At 48.9% G+C, this 18,034-nt stretch overlaps 1 protein-coding gene and 1 pseudogene across 1 annotated transcript in view; one reads left to right on the top strand and one right to left on the bottom strand.

The window, feature by feature from the left end:
* Positions 1–18,034, bottom strand: part of DEFB108B (defensin beta 108B) — an 875,574-nt gene that overhangs the window by 641,724 nt on the left and 215,816 nt on the right. The window lies entirely within an intron of this gene.
* LOC135964856 (uncharacterized) lies at positions 1,210–2,096 on the top strand (annotated as a pseudogene).

Genomic DNA, 18,034 nt, shown 5'->3' with positions numbered 1-18,034 from the left:
CAGCTGGGATTGGCCCAGTATGAACCACCGTTCACTGGCTCTGCACCCTGGGACAGGCTCCCTGGTGTTTCCACCCTGGCTTCCCATCTGGACAGTGGGACCCTGAGTGTCACCTTCACAGCTGCGCCCGGAGTCCTGGACTCCAGCGTGTCGTCGGCACTCGTTAGCGTTTCTTTTGTCGTGGTCCGTGGATGAAGTGGCTCTTTCTTTGTGTGTTCACAGCCCTCCTGCTCACTTTACCTTCTGGGAACACTTTTTAACATAGCTTCGTATGTGGGGAGGACTCGAGTGATTAATCGAATGTTTCGTCAGGTGCGGTTCTTCTGTTTCCCAGTTTTGACACAACATTTGGTGAAATTTCCAGGGACTCCTGTGGTCAGCCTCACAGTTTCACTCTGTCACTTTCTAATGCAGTATTCTTTGGGAGTCTTTTCAATTAAGCACCATCATTTAAAAATAAGTTTTATAATATGCAGTTTCAGGTTAATTCTTTACCTTTGTGTCTCAGGCAGTGGCTCTCCACCTGTGAGTAGTCAGAAAGGTTCACGCAGTTTTCCAGGGCGACCTTTGCATTTACTGGAACTATTAAGAACTGTTTCCTGCTTAGGCCGTGATTGACACGCAGTGCGCGTGAGGCCGTGCGTGGCTTAGCGTCTTCTGCAGGCTTAGAGGTCACTTTCTGTTCTTCCCCAAGCCTGCTCTGCTGTGCCGAGTGTTCACTGCGGGCGGCGGTCACACTGTCTGGCACAGGCCACCGAGGCCACAGGGCGGACTCCACCTAGTGGAGCCTGCAGAATGGCAGAGCCTGGTCTCCTGGCCGCCCTTCAAGGGGAGCAGAAAGCGCAAGCCTGTGATCAGAGCTGTGCTAGCCCAGAAAGCCTCCGAACAGGTTTAATTTAGGAATCAGCTCCTACCAGCTGCCCATGTTTAGGATGTGTTTGAGATTTTGTGATTTTTCCTGCACTGAAGCTACTGGGCTGGCTCTGAGTCACCGTCATGGGACTTCAGGTTGCCCCGACGGGAAGCGGTGGAGGAGGAGGGCCGCACAGAGGCTTGCCGCAGTGATAATGAAGGGCTTGTTGCCTCTTGGAACAGCGAGTTCAAGCTCTTTGTAATTGTCAGCGTAAATAGTGACCCGCTGAGGACATGGCTGTAATTCAGAGTGGCATGGTTGATTGTCATCATTGATATCAGGTACCTGCCTGTAAAATGATGGTACCCATAGTGCGGCTCCAGGAGGGCAGCTCCTGCCAAACACACGTGCTCCTGGGCCCCTGCAGCCAAGGTCGTGCTGCCAGCCAGGCCTGAAGCGGTGGGTGCAGGGGGTCTTCATGGCACTGAGGGCCTCCCTCGTTTGCTTGGGGGGCCCAGCCCTCTGTCCCTCCAGGTCCCCATTGCGGCTCCTCCCTGGGTTCTCACAGCCCCATGCACACCTCCATCTTCACAGCTTCCGTAGTTTTCTAGTGGGAGCCCCACGTGGGCGCCTGGGCAGGGATCGTGTGTTAGTCGAGTTCTCTCCAGCCATCCCTGGCTCATGGCTCAGCAGGTCCCTTCAGATGAGTCAGCCAGCTGTGTGGCTGCATGTTCAGGATACTTGTCAGGGGCCTCCCTCAGGTCAGAGCAAGACCTAGGCTCACCTCCTCCGCGGGACTTTGGAGCCTGCCCTGGAGAGACTCCAGCCACGACCAGAGGGGCCGCCCGGGTCCCCGCGGGCTGGTGGGAGTGACTTCTGAGCCACTCGAGGCCCCACTTTGTGTTCCTACACCCCACAAAGCCACTTAAAGCACCATATTCTGGTGCCGTGTGCCTCTCGAGTGTGGCACACAAGCCTGGACGGGGATCTGAGCGGGCACTGCCTTCCTCAGGCTGCACTTGTGTTTTGGGGCCCCTGGAGCACTCCTGCCTGTGATTCTCACTGCTGTCTGGGCTCCCCTAGAGGGTCTCACCCGCAACCTGAGGGCCACATTGGCAGCCACCGAGGAACCGGCAGGTCCGGCGTTGGTCCCACTCAGTCCTTCTGGACTTTGGTGACAGAAGAGACAGCAAAGCTTCAGCTGGGAGCCCCAGACCTTCTCTGCTTGGGACCCGGGGACTGAGATAGCACAGATCCTGCCATCCACGTGCTGGGGGCCCCCCTGTGCAGCTCCCTCCTCTGGTCAGGGGCCGCGCCCTTGGGCTAGGCAGCTCCGGGTCCTCACACTCAGGGGCTCAGGGCGGGTCCTGGATGCGGAGAGAAGGAAAAGGATGGCGGTTTGAGCCCAATTGTGTTGGCTTCATCTTCTGCCTCTTGTCCCTAAATACAGTTGCAAAGTTTTCCAGATGAAAACTCAGAAGGGATTTTTAATGACTGGAATCTGTGAATTCCATGGAAGCCAAGTCTGTCCTCAGCTGGTCACTGTTTATGCTAACAATTATAAACAGCTTGAATTTGCTGTCCTGAGAGGCAACACACCCTCCATTCTCTCTGCAGTGCAGCTGCCTTGGTGGGTGGAACATGCCCCTCCTCCCTCCCTCTCCCTTCCTCTCTTCCTCCCTCCCCCCTCCCCTCTCCCTCCCTCCCCCTCCTCTCTCCCCCTGCGCCCCCCCCCCCCGTCTCCCTACCTCTCCCCTCCTCTCTCCCTCCCTCCCTCCTCCTTCTTCCTGTCTTCTCTCACCTTTCTCCCCTCACCTCTTCTGGGCGAGGGGCAGAAGAGAGGAGACCTCCGGAATCTTCTGCTTCATCCAAGCAGCTTGGGGGCAGCACCAACAGCTGCAATTTGGCTGCTGCAACAGGTGCCTCAGGGCAGCCTTTCTAATGGGAATCCTGGAATCATGTCTTTCCTTAATGTGTCCTAAAGGCTGGAGGACATGAAGTGAAACAATGCTCCATGCTCAGTCCTGTGATTTTGTGTATTTATTGGACTTAATTTGAAATTAAACTAAATGATACCCAAGGTAGAGCATTAAAAAAAGTAAAAAACAGGCTATGGTGTTTGAAAAACAAACAAAACTTTGGTTTGTTGGTTTGTTCTTAGACCTTCACAGGCTCCTAGGTCACACGTTTCAGTTTCTCAGCGAGTGACTTTCTCTCTGGAAGCCATGTCAGCCTCTTGTTTGATGATGTCAGCCACAGCAGAAAGAAGCACTCTATAGACCCTGTGCTCAGCACCTTGGCATGAGCTCCTGCCATCTTCTGTTCATGCTCATCACAGCTCTGTGCAGTGGGCGTCCTCCTGATCCATGTGGGAGGACCGAGGATGGAGGCGGAAGGGTGGGTGACGGCAGGATCACATGAGGCGTCTCTCCTGAGGTAGGGAGGGGAACCGGCCCAGGACCTCAGTGCCCATCGCGTCCTTCCTCCTCCTCCTCTGCCTCTCTGTGACTGTTTGACTCAGGCTGCAGGGACAGACATGAGTATGTGCAGAGCGTGCGTGCACCCCTGGGGGTGTGTGTTGGTGTTGGTGGGGACAGATGTGTAAAGAGCGTGTGTGCACACCTCAGGGGTGTGTGCTGTTGTTGGCATGGACAGACAAGAGTATGTGCAGAACGTGTGTACACCCCTGGAGGTGTGTGCTGGTGTTGGTGGGGACAGATGTGTACAGAGCGTGTGTGCACACCCGGGGGTTGTGTGTGCTGTTGTTGGCACGGACATACGTAAGCATGTACAGAACATGTGTGCACACCTGGGGGTGTGTGCTGGTATTGGCATGGACAGACGTGAGCGTGTACAGAGCATGTGTGCACACCTGAGGGTGTGTGCTTATGTTGTTTTGTAAGCGGCAAATATGTGGCCCTTGCGTCGGGCGGCCCTGCACCCGTGCTGAGTCCATCAGTGGCCCTGGGGTTGGGGTCTCCATCTCCCCAGACAGCACTCGAGTGTCTTGAGGTTTCAGATTCTTCCTCTCTGGGTACTTGGGCCTCCTCAGGACCAAACATCAGAACCAGCCAACTGGAAACTGCGAGAACGTTCAAATCCATCTTCAGTAGGGAAAAACAAAAGCAATTGGAAAAATTTTCCAACATGACCCCATGGTTAAGCCGTTAGATACTCCAGCCAACAGATTGAGTCACTTTAAAATTCACACCGATTAAAATGGTTTTGAGAGTTGCAGAGTTTTACCCGTAAACCTTGAAATAATTGAAGCGTTCTACTCCACTTGCTTACTAACTAGGGGTGGGGATAACTTTCAGTCCAAAGTAGCAACCTTCTAAATCCAGCTTAGATGCGAGGCTCCCACTGACACAGGAAGAGACAGTGGTCCTTGTTCATTCTCCTGTGTTCACATACTTTGTCATTTTTTTTGTATCCTGATCATCACTTCTGCTTTTCCAATTGAAACTAAAGGGAGTTTAGTTCTGTTTTGGAGAAGCTGTGATTAGTGGTTTCTTTTCATGGTTTGCTTAATCTCTTAAGTCTGGTGCTTACATTTACCCAAATGCACATTTCTTTAGTAGGACAGTGCAGTTGCCCAGGGCTTCTTCCTCCATATCTGCTCCCCAGGAGGCACCCTAGGAATGGGCGCTGGAGATCCAGCCCCTCTCCGTGTGCCGTTTTCTTTGAGTCCAATGTAGGTTTGGCTCAGAGAAGAAAACAGGCCTCCGGGTTAGGTGCCTCTGGCTGCTTGCTTGTGAAATGTTTAATTTTACACATTGATAGTTGTAGCTCGCAGTATCACTGCAGTCATAAGAACAAGAAACACTCCCATAAAGTAGATAGGCAGAAAAAAGCCATAAAATTTTAATAAAGTGCAAATAAAATGATGTTGTAAGAATGTACAGTGGGAAATGCTCTCAGTCCAGCCAGATCGGCTGCGGCGTCCTCCTGTAAATACATTCAGCCACGTGTGGCCCTGATCGCAATCACTACTGTGAATTGTGATCCAGAATGTTCTTGGGGGGCTGATGCCTGGACTGTGCCAGCAGCTGAGTCTGATTGGGTGTCACAGTGGAGATGTGCTTAGTGCGGCCAGCTGGGCTGAGGGGTGGCCACCCATGCACTCGCCACGTGCAGTCGTTATTCTGGTGATGGAGTTGCACGTGGCGCGGCTTGTCCACCTGGGCTATTTAAAGTACCGGGAACCCAACCGTGGGCGGGTGCCTCCTGATATGGGAGCTGTCTTTTTTATCCAGGGCCCTCTGGCGCGGCAGACCCCGGCTGCTGGTCCCTGAGCCCATAGGGAGGCACCGGAGGGCTCTGTTGGGCCATGGAGATCCCCGAGCAGGTGGTCACTCATTGCTTGTGGAGTGGTCCATGGCCTGTGAGTTTATTCCCGGGGTCTGTGTGGGCAAGACTAACCATTTCACTGCTGGGCACTTACACAGGTGACACTAGTTAAAGTGGAATCTATATTAGCTTGCACGGGCATGCGTGAGGAGCTGGGAGGGTGGGGGAGGCTTGGCCCTAGCATTGGAGCCCGGGTTCCTGATATTTCTGCCAGGGCCCCTGTGGGTCCTGAAGACAGTAGGTGCGATATGGACCAGGGGATGCGGAAGCCTCTAGAGGCTGTGGGAGGAAAGGAGACGGTCGCTTCCCCAGAGCCAGCCCTGCCGACACCTCGACGTTAGCTGGTGGGACCTGTTTTGAACTCCAGCTTCCAGAAACGTGAGAAAATATGTCAGTGCTTAGGGTGCTAAATTGGGGTGATTTAGTGGAGAAATAGAAAACTAGCCCACGAAGGTGCACACATTGAAATGTGCTCTGTCCCGGTGTTCACAGTGGTGTGAGGGGGATGACATCAGGGTTCGGGGAACTGTGCAGTTTTACTGAAGGAAGGGGGCTCGCCACGCCTTTCCTCATATAAATGAAGGTATATATGCCTGCCACACCGCCCAGGAGACAGGGACTGGAATTCTGACTTTATTTCTTATGGGAACCAAGCCACAGTCAGAACACAGTGAGGGCTGAAATGAGGTTCCTGTAGCCTGAACTGGGAAGATGAATCGCAAGTAGTTTGTTTTTCTACACAGACCTGTCCTTTCAGGTTTTGTTAAGTTCTGGAAAAAGGGAGAAGTCAGGCACAACTCGGCAAGGGACAGTGTTTCTGGAGGTGGGGCGGCTTCAGCCTGAATGTGGCCGTGTGGCTGGGAGGCTCAGAAACTGCCCTCCAAGGGCACCCATCTGTTCCTTTCTGCACTAATACCTCCTTTACAGAAATTCCAGAGCAGTGCAGGAGGCCTCTGGTCTGGATGGGTTTGTGTGGACCGAGGTCACGGGGTGTTGTCCCAAGTACTTATCCTGATCTGGCAGAGGCTCTGTTCCCAAATAATTATTCCACAGTTTCAGAGCCTATATCTGAGTGATAGTCTTTTAACTTTGTTGCATGAAAGCAAACAAAGTATGTTGAGGTTTTAAAAATCCATTTAGTAGTCATGGCTGTAAACTCATACATGGGGCTTTGGGATGGAGTGAAAACCACCGTCACCTGGCGTGGACGCTGCGTGGTATTTTTAACGTGGTGGCCTGCTGGTGCCTTGAGCTCCATCTGCAGCGTGAGCAACAGCTGTGCATTTGAGAAATGTGGGCAGGTCAGCTTGCTCCTCCAGGGGCCTGCGGGGATGCGGGTGAGGGGCCTGGGATGAGGCCACGTCAGTGGGAAGGAGCTTGGTTGTGTCAGCAGATATGTCTGCCTCTACAGGCCCGCAAGCCAGCCAGAACCCAGTTTTCCTTTGGTCATCTAATGCCAGAAAAAAACCTCTTAGAGATTCTTGTAATTTACATTAATGAACTATTTGACCATACATAAAATGTTATAAATGCATGAGGTTTTACAACTTAGCAGATGTGTAACTCACATGTTAGGATTGAATCAAACTGTTGAAGATATTTGCTTCACTTGAAGGTTTTTAGCATTTTATGCGTAAACCAAATGCCAATAGCATTTTGAAAGCGTATTTTGGAATTTTAAACACAGAATGGGACAGTGCTGGGTGTCTGGGATGCTGGTGAGGTGGACGTGACCTCAAGTTCTTGGAGCTTGCAAGCAAGCAGGATTCCTAAATTGTCACACCTGCAGTGCTGGAAGTCAAAGTGGATTTCTGTAAACGAGGTATTAGTGCAATAAGGAACAGATGAGTGCCCTTGGAGGGCAGTTTCTGAGCCTCCCAAACACCGCAGGAAGAAGCGGGGGACGGGGGGAGTTACCCACCAGAACCTGGATGGTGGAGCCAGGTTTGCTAGTGGTACTGCGTGGCAGGTAATTACGTGCAATAAGAAACAGGCGAGCGCCCTTGAGGGCGGTTTCTGGGTCCCCTTCGCAACCGCAAGTGGTAGACGCCCCAAGGTGGGGGATGGGGTGGGGTTCAGTTATCCACCGGAGCCTGGATGGTGGAGCCGGGTTTGCTGGTGGTCCTGCGTGGCAGGTAATTACGTGCAATAAGGAACAGGTGAGCGCCCTTGAGGGCGGTTTCTGGGCCCCCTTCACAACCGGAAGTGGAAGACGCCCCAAAGTGTGGGGGAGATGTGGTGGCCGGTTATCCAATGGGGCCAGATTTGCTGGTGGCCACTGCGTGGCAGGTCACTGAGTGGAGCGATGGGAGGTGAGTGGAGTGGGAATAGAGGACATACCCTCCACAGCTACTGCTGGGAGTTGGCTCTGGTGGCAGAGGGGGCATAGAGGGATTCCCATCAGGGACAACACAGCTGGGGTCCCACGTGTGCTGGATGCCGTGGTGTGGCAGCATGTGATCTCAGTCTCCACAGCCGCTCTGGGACGTGGATTCAGTTACCTTCCCATCTCACATTTGAGAACTCTCAGGGGCTCACATCACAGCTGGGTGGGGTGGAACTAATGTCTCAGGCAGGACGTTGGCCCCAGAGCCCAGCTCTTACACCCCCTGCTGTTTTCAGTCCACCAAACTTGTAGAGAGGCGGGTGTGGTGGTGGGGGGCGGAGGTCGTGCATTTCAGGGAGCAGCTGAGAAACCAACACAGTAGAAGGGGGGCAGGAAATAAACCAGGCAGGAGACACAGGCAGTGCTTGGGAGATCTGCGTGGGGTCTGGGGGTCACCTCTGGGCCTGTGAACCCTGTTCTGTGCTCCCGCTTGCCCAACCTTGGCCCTCAGACACATGCTGCGCACTTCAGATGAAATCTCAGTCCCTTGCGTAGTGCGGGCATCTTTTCTCCCTGGCTTTGCCTCTCCTTAAATCACAGAGTCTCAGTGGGGATGGTGGGGTGGTTGGTGGTCCATGGAATTTGCCCTCCACCTCCCCATCCTTGTCCTGTCTGGCCTGTTACCTGAATCTGTGTCTCTTCAGAGCCTGCAGATGTGTGGAGGCCACGGCAGCCTGTCGCTGACTGGCCTCTCAAACTTTTTTATTCATCAGAATCATGTTAAATGCTGATTCCTAGGCACCCCATTAGACTCTCTATGCCTGCCGGGCGTGGGTACTTTGAGGAAGGTACAGAGGGTTGCTGGGCTGTTCCAGGAGGGAATTTGCATTTGTAGAATGTCCACTGTGCTCCTTCCAGCACTCTATTTTCCACACACATGTGGCATTAAACCTGGGAGACCTCTGGGTGCTGTGCTGGGTGAGGAAGCCCCGGCTGGACGAGCGGCTGCTGGGGCTCGGACTTGATTCCTGGGCTGGGGGCTGCGGGCTTACTCTGTTCAGTGGGCCTGCTGATGGGATGCCCTGGGAAGTCCTGCTGTGCACTTGGGGAGGTGCAGAGACACGCTCAGGAAATACAGACCATGGATTTAAAAATTCCTGCTGGAAAATCTTTTATGAGCAAATTTGCATCTGACTGAAGACAATCATTGCTTGAATAATTGGATTGTTTACAAAATTGGTCCTATGAACAAACAGATTAGTTTTCATTCATGCCTTGTCTATAACGTAAATAAGCTATTACAGAAACCTAAATTAACTTTAAATTTTGTATCAGATTGCATTCCAGATTACAAATGGCTGCTTGATAATCTAATTGATAAAACGGAGGAATTTGGTACTTGGAACCCGGAGTGAAGAGAACAGAATTGCTTTGGTTTCTTAAAAGCATGTGACAGGGGTGACCTGGGGTGAAGAGAAGTGGCTGGAGTCATTACGCTCGAGGAGATGATCTGCCCCAGCTTTTCTCAGCTGTCTTCTGGATAAAACAAAAGGGCGATAAATGTGGAAAAATTCAGTACTGAGTTCGTCTATGCCCTGAGCTTCTCATATGGTCATTAATGTGACCGGGCTGTATCTGTGAAGCCTCCATACAGGCACAAAGGAATTAGGCTACAGTAAGACAGCCGGCATCCTCTGGCGTCTGGGCCACGTGTCATTTCCTAAAGCCCTTTTGGGTGAAATGACAGTCGCAATGTCTGATGTTCAGAGGAGTGTAATCTCACGTATGAGATGCAGATTTTTTTTTTATGCTTTTTTTAAAATTATTATACTTTAAGTTCTAGGGTACATGTGCATAACGTGCAGGTTTGTTACATATGTACACTTGTGCCATGTTGCTGTGCTGCACCCATCAACTCGTCAGCACCCAACTACTCGTCATTTACATCAGGTATAACTCCCAATGCAATCCCTCCCCCCTCCCCCCTCCCCATAATAGGCTCCGGTGTGTGATGTCCCCCTTCCCGAGTCCAAGTGATCTCATTGTTCAGTTCCCACCTATGAGTGAGAACATGCGGTGTTTGGTTTTCTGTTCTTGTGATAGTTTGCTAAGAATGATGGTTTCCAGCTGCATCCGTGTCCCTACAAAGGACACAAACTCATCCTTTTTGATGGCTGCATAGTATTCCATGGTGTATATGTGCCACATTTTCTTAATCCAGTCTGCCACTGATGGACATTTGGGTTGATTCCAAGTCTTTGCTATTGTGAATAGTGCCGCAATGAACATACGTGTGCATGTGTCTTTATAGCAGCATGATTTATAATCCTTTGGTTATATACCCAGTAATGGGATGGCTGGGTCATATGGTACATCTAGTTCTAGATCCTTGAGGAATCGCCATACTGTTTTCCATAATGGTTGAACTAGTTTACAATCCCACCAACAGTGTAAAAGTGTTCCTATTTCTCCACATCCTCTCCAGCACCTGTTGTTTCCTGACTTTTTAATGATTGCCATTCTAACTGGTGTGAGATGGTATCTCATTGTGGTTTTGATTTGCATTTCTCTGATGGCCAGTGATGATGAGCATTTTTTCATGTGTCTGTTGGCTGTATGAATGTCTTCTTTTGCGAAATGTCTGTTCATATCCTTTGCCCACTTTTTGATGGGGTTGTTTGTTTTTTTCTTGTAAATTTGTTTGAGTTCTTTGTAGGTTCTGGATATTAGCCCTTTGTCAGATGAGTAGATTGCAAACATTTTCTCCCATTCTGTAGGTTGCCTGTTCACTCTGATGGTAGTTTCTTTTGCTGTGCAGAAGCTTTTTAGTTTAATTAGATCCCATTTGTCAATTTTGGCTTTTGCTGCCGTTGCTTTTGGTGTTTTAGACATGAAGTCTTTGCCCATGCCTATGTCCTGAATGGTACTACCTAGGTTTTCCTCTAGGGTTTTTATGGTATTAGGTCTAACATTTAAGTCTCTAATCCATCTTGAATTAATTTTCGTATAAGGAGTAAGGAAAGGATCCAGTTTCAGCTTTCTACTTATGGCTAGCCAATTTTCCCAGCACCATTTATTAAATAGGGAATCCTTTCCCCATTTCTTGTTTCTCTCAGGTTTGTCAAAGATCAGATGGCTGTAGATGTGTGGTATTATTTCTGAGGACTCTGTTCTGTTCCATTGGTCTATATCTCTGTTTTGGTACCAGTACCATGCTGTTTTGGTTACTGTAGCCTTGTAGTAGAGTTTGAAGTCAGGTAGCGTGATGCCTCCAGCTTTGTTCTTTTGACTTAGGATTGTCTTGGTGATGCAGGCTCTTTTTTGGTGCCATATGAACTTTAAAGCAGTTCTTTCCAATTCTGTGTAGAAACTCATTGGTAGCTTGAGATGCAGATTTTAAACACCAAAGCCAGGAAGCTTGGTGGGAGTGGCCGTCTTCCAAGTGGTTTTCTGTGCTGCCATGGACGAGGTGTGGATGTGTCATCTGTTGGTGGGATCCACTGGTGAAAGAGCTAAGCAAACCCTTATGGGGGGGGGGGCGGTGTTTGTGAAGCTACATCTCTTCTGGCATCCCAAGTAAATACATTTTGTAAAACTTGTGAATTTAACCCTGACGCTAACCCTGAGTGTTGAAGTCTGGTGCAGTGTCTTGAGCCCTCTTCTGCATTGAGGGTGAGTGACTGTAAATGACCGATTCCTCAGTGGTGAAAGTTCAAATTTAGCTTCCCTGAGGAAGCCAGACCTCAGTCACCCGTGTCTCCATTGTAAACACTGCGGCCCCTACGCCGGTGGCTGCAAGTTTCCAGGTCCTCCTTGGAGAAGCAGCCGTGCGGTGCTTGGTGATTTGATAACATCAGCCACCTTCTATCTTCTGTCTAATCACGGTACAAATGATTCTTCTACAAGGAAACGGATCTGGTTTCTTCCCCGATCCATGGAAGAAGCAGCCCACCTAGGGACTGCACCGTCCTCTGCACATTCACAGCGAAGTCTGTCTGTCTGTGAGGAGTGTCATGTATGTCGTGGGAATCACGGGAATTGCCTTAATTCTTCCTCTTTTTGAGGGCTCGGGAAGCTCTGCCTGTTTTACCTGGGACGAGCAGCGGGTGGTCTCTGGCTGCTGTGGGACTAGGGCTTGGGGTGCGTCTTCACATCCGGTGGCCTGTCGAGGTGGGCATCATTGTCTTTTGCTTGTTGGCTGAGGCAGTTGTGATGCCATGGGGATCATGCTTGTGTCAGAGGCAACCCCATTCTTTCCATACACACCTCTCCTGCTGGAGTGCCTTTCCTTATGATGACATGTTGAATTAGCTTGGAGAATGCAGAGAGGCTCTGGGCCTCTCCTTCCCATTCTTACTCCCTGGAGCTGTGATGCCCAACAAGGGAGCCCATAGCCGGAGGCTCCTTTACATTTAATTAGAATAAAGATTTGATTACATAGCTAAACACATTTGAAAAGAACTTCACAGATTAAATTCCAGATTCAGCCCTTCAGGCCCAGTGGCCACATTTTGGGGCTCAGCAGCTGTAGGTGGCTGTCGTCTTTCAGTGTTGGCTGAGCAGTTTGGGACGTTTCCAGTTCAGCAGGCAGTTCTCTTGCATGGTTCTGCCTGTGGTGAAGGCACCTTGGCTAGAGAGCCTCGTGGGGATGCCTTAGGCCTCTGGCTGCAGCCAGGCTGCACGGTTCCTGTGCCCCGGGTCCTCTGCAGGCCCAGATGGATCCCACCACAGAGTCAGCACTGCTAGACTTGGGTACTGTGTGTAGACAGCAGAAGGGCAAGTCCGGGCCTTGCTGACTGGCCTCCTTGGCCAGGCTCCCGTCTCCAAGTCTTCAGGGGAAATGCATCCACCATCAACACCGTGCACCAGAAGAAAACTGCAGGCTTCTCTGTGGGTGGTGAATTGAGATCATGCAGAGTGACTAGGCTTGGGCCCCTGGGCAGCGTGGAACCTGATGATAGCTTTAGGTGGAACCTGACGTGCCTCCATGTGTACATGGCAAAGAGAATGCAGTGTTGTCAACTTGAATCTAAATGTGCTCCCGTTTTGAGGTGGAAGATTCTGGGATTATTGGCCATTGGTGATTGTCCTGCTGTGGAGTACTTTGAATGCAGGCACTGGTTTAGGATAACCCTGGTTTCTTGGTCCTGTATGTGGGCATCCCTGACTATGCTGGGCTGGAGGAAGACAGGGTAGATGGGAGGGTGACAAGAGGTCAGTTGTTTCCAGCTGTGGGGAGTGATGCCATCAGATGGCCGAGATCAGGAGGGTGGTGGCCGGGGGACCAAAGCGGAGGGGCGAGGAAATGCCATGTTTCCTGGGGCGTGGGGAGGACCTGTTGAACTCTATTCCTGGGCAACAGTTCTTCCATTCTCAGGAATCTGTGCCATTGTAATTGAACAGGAAATTCAGTAATTGCTCTAATCACTTACTGTTAAGTCCCCATCCCACTTACCATGAATTAGCAACAGTGACAACAGTTTGCCTGGTCAAGCCCTGCCAAGAAAAAACCGTGGAACTGGTTTTAGTTGCCTTGATTTCCTTCCAAATCGGATTCCTTAGCAGCTTGTGTCCCCACAGCTGCTGCAGTTCCTCCTGGGCCTGGCAGGCACATTCCAGACATTCACACCTCAGCTCAGATGCAGGCGTGCACATTATTTACAGAAAATCACACTGTGCTGTGATCGGCTTGAGCTGACGTTTTCTAGGTGGGAGGCGGAGGCCGAGGACCTGTGAGGGACTGTCCGAGTTTCCTCTCATTGAGTTGGATCAGGTGCACATCTGTTCTTCAAAAGTTCTAATGGGATGAAATTAGAAATAGGAATTTTTAAAATTCACGTGTTATGAACTCTGTTCAGTGATTTCCTCTGAAATGAGAGACTATTTGCAGACAAGGCGGTTGGCCTGCAGCTCTCCTTAGAACAGTCCTAGACCTCAATGCCATCCTATGGTCTCTTCTTGGATGTGGGGTGCGCTGCTTGAAGCAAAACCAAAGGAAAGAACCTGGTCAGTGAGCATCACCACTGCAGCCAGCTCAACGCGCACACCCACTGGGAGGGGGGCCGGATCACTTAACATTTTAAATGCATTTAACACTAAACCAGCAAGTCAGCCAGTACTTTCTGTAACCAAACTGCCTGGCTCATGGGAACCTGACACTTGACTTTTTGGAAGAGAATACTTGCTTCTGTGGAGTGTCAATATTTGTCTCATTCCTTGAGACTTTGCTCAAAGTGATGAATATGTGTAAATTTGGACCTTGTTGTGTAAATTGGGCCACAGAGCTCTCTAGGCACAGTCAGGGGAGTAAAAGGCTGTGAAAGATGCCACCTGATGTGAGCCATGGCCAGGCACTTTGGAACCTGGGATCCCATCTCCAGCCTTTCAAAGGACATAGAGGAATATAAAATGCAGATGGGAGAGTTCGTATTTTGGGCGTCTCTGTTCTTTTGAAATCGAAGTGCAAAGAAAAAGTTTCGCCTCGAGGTCTTACCCCATATTCGTTTTTCTCCTGAGATTTTAAAATTTTCTTAACTGCTTTTTTCTCCCCCAATCCTTGGGGAACTTCTATCTTCATATCTTCTTAAAAGATATGGTTAAATTGAACACTGAAATTTAAAAACATGCTTTCATATTATTTTTCTTTTAACGATGTATCTGACATTGGTGAAGAACTAAGTGGGTGTATTGGTTTACTTTTTTTTTTTTTTTTTTTTGAGACAGTCTTGCTGTGTTGCCCAGGCTGGAATGCAGTGGCACGATCTTGCCTCACTGCAGCCTCACCTCATGGTTCACGCCATTCTCCTGCCTCAACCTCCTGAGTAGCTGGGATTATAAGTGCCTGCCACCATGGCTGGTTCATTTTCCTATTAGTAGAGACGGGGTTTCAACATGTTGGCCAGGCTGGTCGTGAACTCCTGACCTCGGGTGATTCGCTCACTTTGGCCTCCCAATGTGCTGGGATTACAGGCATGAGCCGCCACACTCGGCCTGGGATATTCTTGATTGTAATTGTAATAGATCCCTTTAATAAAAACAGAACAACAACAAAAAAGCTGTCTGAAAAGTCTCAAAATTAAAGAGCTCGCTTGGACAGGGATTTGGACACCAGTTGAATGGCCCAGCATAAACCATAGTTACATGGGCCATTCGGCCTGTTAGATCCTTAGGGTATTTGAAGTGGTGGGGATATTTGCTTTTCTGCCTCTGGATATCGTGTTAGTATGAATTCGACTAGTGTTTGAGGGCCAGGTTCAGATCCAGGAAAACAAGAGCCCATGCTCTCACGGCACTTCTCTTCTATGTGTGTGTGTGTGAGGAAAATAGAAAGCATAAGATATTTTTTTCAATGAGCTGGGAAGATGGAAAAACAAGCTTAAGATGTTTACTTGTTCAGAAGAAGGAAAGTGCAAGGAATACTCAGCTTTGCTGCTGCTGAAGGAGGCCCCTGGCAGAGGCTGTTTTAGAGGTAGGGTTTCTCTGAGAAAGGTGGTAAGAGGCAAATAGGATGCCCCATCTGGTTTGCCAGAGATGGGGAAAGTTAATATCTCCAAAACAGCCTCAGCATTCTGGCAAAGGCTTGGGAAAATCAGCTAGGGTGTGGGACCCTTGTTGGCCGCTGGGTAGAAGGAAAATATTGCTGGTCCTGAGGACTGTACTGTTCTTCCACTGCTATAAAGAACTACCTGAGGCTGGGTAATAAGGAAGAAAGGTTTAATTGGCATACAGTTCTGTGGGCTGTACACGCTTCTACAACTGGGGAAACTTACAATCATGGTGGAAGGTGAAGGGGAGGCAGGCATGTCTTCACATGGCTGGAAGGGGGGAGAGAGTGAAGGGGAAGGTACCATGCACCTCCAACCAGATCTCAGAACTATCATGAGGACAACACTTGGGGGATTGTGATAAACCATTAGAAACCACCCCCATAAGTCAATCACCTCCCACCAGGGCCCACCTCCAACACGGTTACAGTTCAGCATGAGATTTGGGTGGGGACACACAGCCACAACATGTCGGGCTTCCCATTCTTCTCCTGCACTTGCTTCGCAAATGGTTCTGTCATTGGTTTTTGTTTTTGTTGATACATAATGTATGTGCATATTTTCAGAGTGCACGTGATATCTTGATTCATCCCTATGTTGATCAAATCTGGGTACTTGGGATGTCTTTCACTTGAAATATTTTTTCCTTGTGCTGGTAATGTTCAAATTATTCTCTTCTAGCTGTTTTGATAATACACAGTAGATGACCCACTGCCATGCCCCTGTTGATTTGTCAATAGTAGGTCTTGTGCTCCCATTAGGCTGTGTGTTTGTGCTTGTTACCAGCCTCTGCCCATCCTGTTTATGAGTGGGTCTGCTGGGCCCTGTTGACCACCCACTCTTGGCCTCCATGAGATCTGCTCTCAGCTCCTGCTTATGAGTGAGAACACGCACTGTTTCTTTGCTTGGTTCGTTCGCTTAATGTAATGTCCTCCAGCTCCATCCATGCTGTCGCGGATGACAAGGCTCTGCGCTGTGTGGTGGAGTATTGCTCCTGTGTATGTTTGGGCCACATTCCCTTCATCCCCTGTTGTCGGGCATTCAGGTGATTCTGGACCTTGGCTGCTGTGGATGGTGCTGCACTGAAGCTGGGAGCAGTCACTGGCTTCATATTCGGGGGACGTGAGCCACTTTGATGTTCTCAAGCAGCCATTCCCCCGAAGCCCTCCGTGGAATGCCGCATTCCTTTGTGCCCATGGCTTCCACTAGGATGAACCGTTGGGAAGGGGCTTTGAACGCTTGGGTTTCTGTCTTTGGTACCCCGCTGCACTGACCAAGCAGGGGTCCCAGTGACCCTGGACACCACCTCACATAAGGTCCAAAGATGTAGTTAGGTTCTTTTTTTAACTTAAAAAAAAAACGCTTTTGACCTGGTTAAGCTATAGCATTATCAGTTAGTGTGTTTCATATTGGAAATGTGTATATTTTATTTTCTAAGAAGGAAAGAAATCCTGTTAAATACTCTAACCACAGATTAAATCATGTCAAGGAAAGGTAATATTTTGGGGGAAAATTGTCCCTTCATGTCAAAGATCAAGGAGGTGACTTACATTATTTCATGAGTTAATTATGGAATCTTAAGTGGCTTTGAGAAGACGAGCTGTGGATGCTGCAAGACATGAGACTGATGCTGATTTAATGTCAGTCAGCCCTGACAGAATGTGGCTAATATTTAAAGCTTGCTCCAGTATTGCTTGACAGATTGTAAGTTAATGCAAAGATCTGTTTGATGCTTTTATTATACAAAATATTATTGAGAAAAAGTTTGACAGCCAAGGGACAGCCTTCAACCAATTTCTTCCTAATTTCTATCACCAGAAAAATTTGTCCTGTTAATTCCAGGATTTACTTTTGAAAAGTTCCTGTAAGGAGAGCAGAGGTATTGGTGGTTGAATGGTGACTTGAATTTAGGTGAAGGTCGTTAAATATTTCATAGTCATGTTTGTCTTGGTGGTTTTAGCAATTTTATATTAAATTTAGAACTGCGAGTCAAACCAAATGTGTTCTTTTGCTTTTGTGATACTCCTTTGTATGACTATAGTGGTAAAGAATGATAAAATGTGTATCGGGTATTTTCTCTGTGTAGATGTTAGGATTTTTAGGGGAACAAATTAATCATCTAATAGACATTGTGCTGTGTGTTGGGTCCTTTGTATATTAGTTGAATTACTATAATGAGGACCACTTGAAAGTACGTTTCTATACAAGATCTTTTATATGCTGCCTTGTGTTATGCAAAATCCTTCATCCTCTAAGAAGACTAAGTAATGGGTTGGAGGAGATGTTTAATTCCCCATTAGGTCTATTCCGAATGCCCAGAATTGAATGCAAGTATGAATTATGTTTTTGAAGTGTGGTGTGTGTGGTGGACTCCTTTTTAGGTCATGGGAGGGAGATAAAGCAAAGATCAGATTTGCTGATGAACATTTGTGCATATTCTAGTGGAGAAGTCATATGACTTGACTGCACCTGCGTACTCTGATTTTGGTGTCATTAGTGTCCGTAGCCACAAGCCTCAGCCGCCTCTGGGATGCACCCTGAGGGACTGTGGTGAGGGTTATTGCAGAGTCATGTGTGTTAGCGAATGGCACAAATGGCCTTGTGGGCCTACTTTGGCTTTGTTTGAACCTGTAGATTGTTAAACTAATTTTAGTTTAACATTCTGAGGATTATAAATTGATTCTTGTCTAAGAAGAGGTTTCTGTTGTCTTTGAAGACAGGAGCCACAATACAGGAGGTCCCTGGCTCACAATGGTTACATTTGTGATTTTTTTTCAACCTTGTGATGGTGTGAACTAGTCATATTCAGTGCATTATTTGGCCCGAGATGGGCTGCCTCTGGATGAACCCGTTGTAAGTTGAAACTATTATGTCAAATGCACTTTCTATTTAGGATATTTTCAGCTTACGTTGGGTTTATTGGAACAGTTTCATCCCATGGTAAGTCAGGGAGCATGTGTG

The sequence above is a fragment of the Macaca fascicularis genome, chromosome 8 (genome assembly GCF_037993035.2).
Source record: "Macaca fascicularis isolate 582-1 chromosome 8, T2T-MFA8v1.1".
NCBI lineage: Eukaryota > Metazoa > Chordata > Mammalia > Primates > Cercopithecidae > Macaca > Macaca fascicularis.
This window is presented reverse-complemented; position numbering and strand designations above follow the sequence as displayed.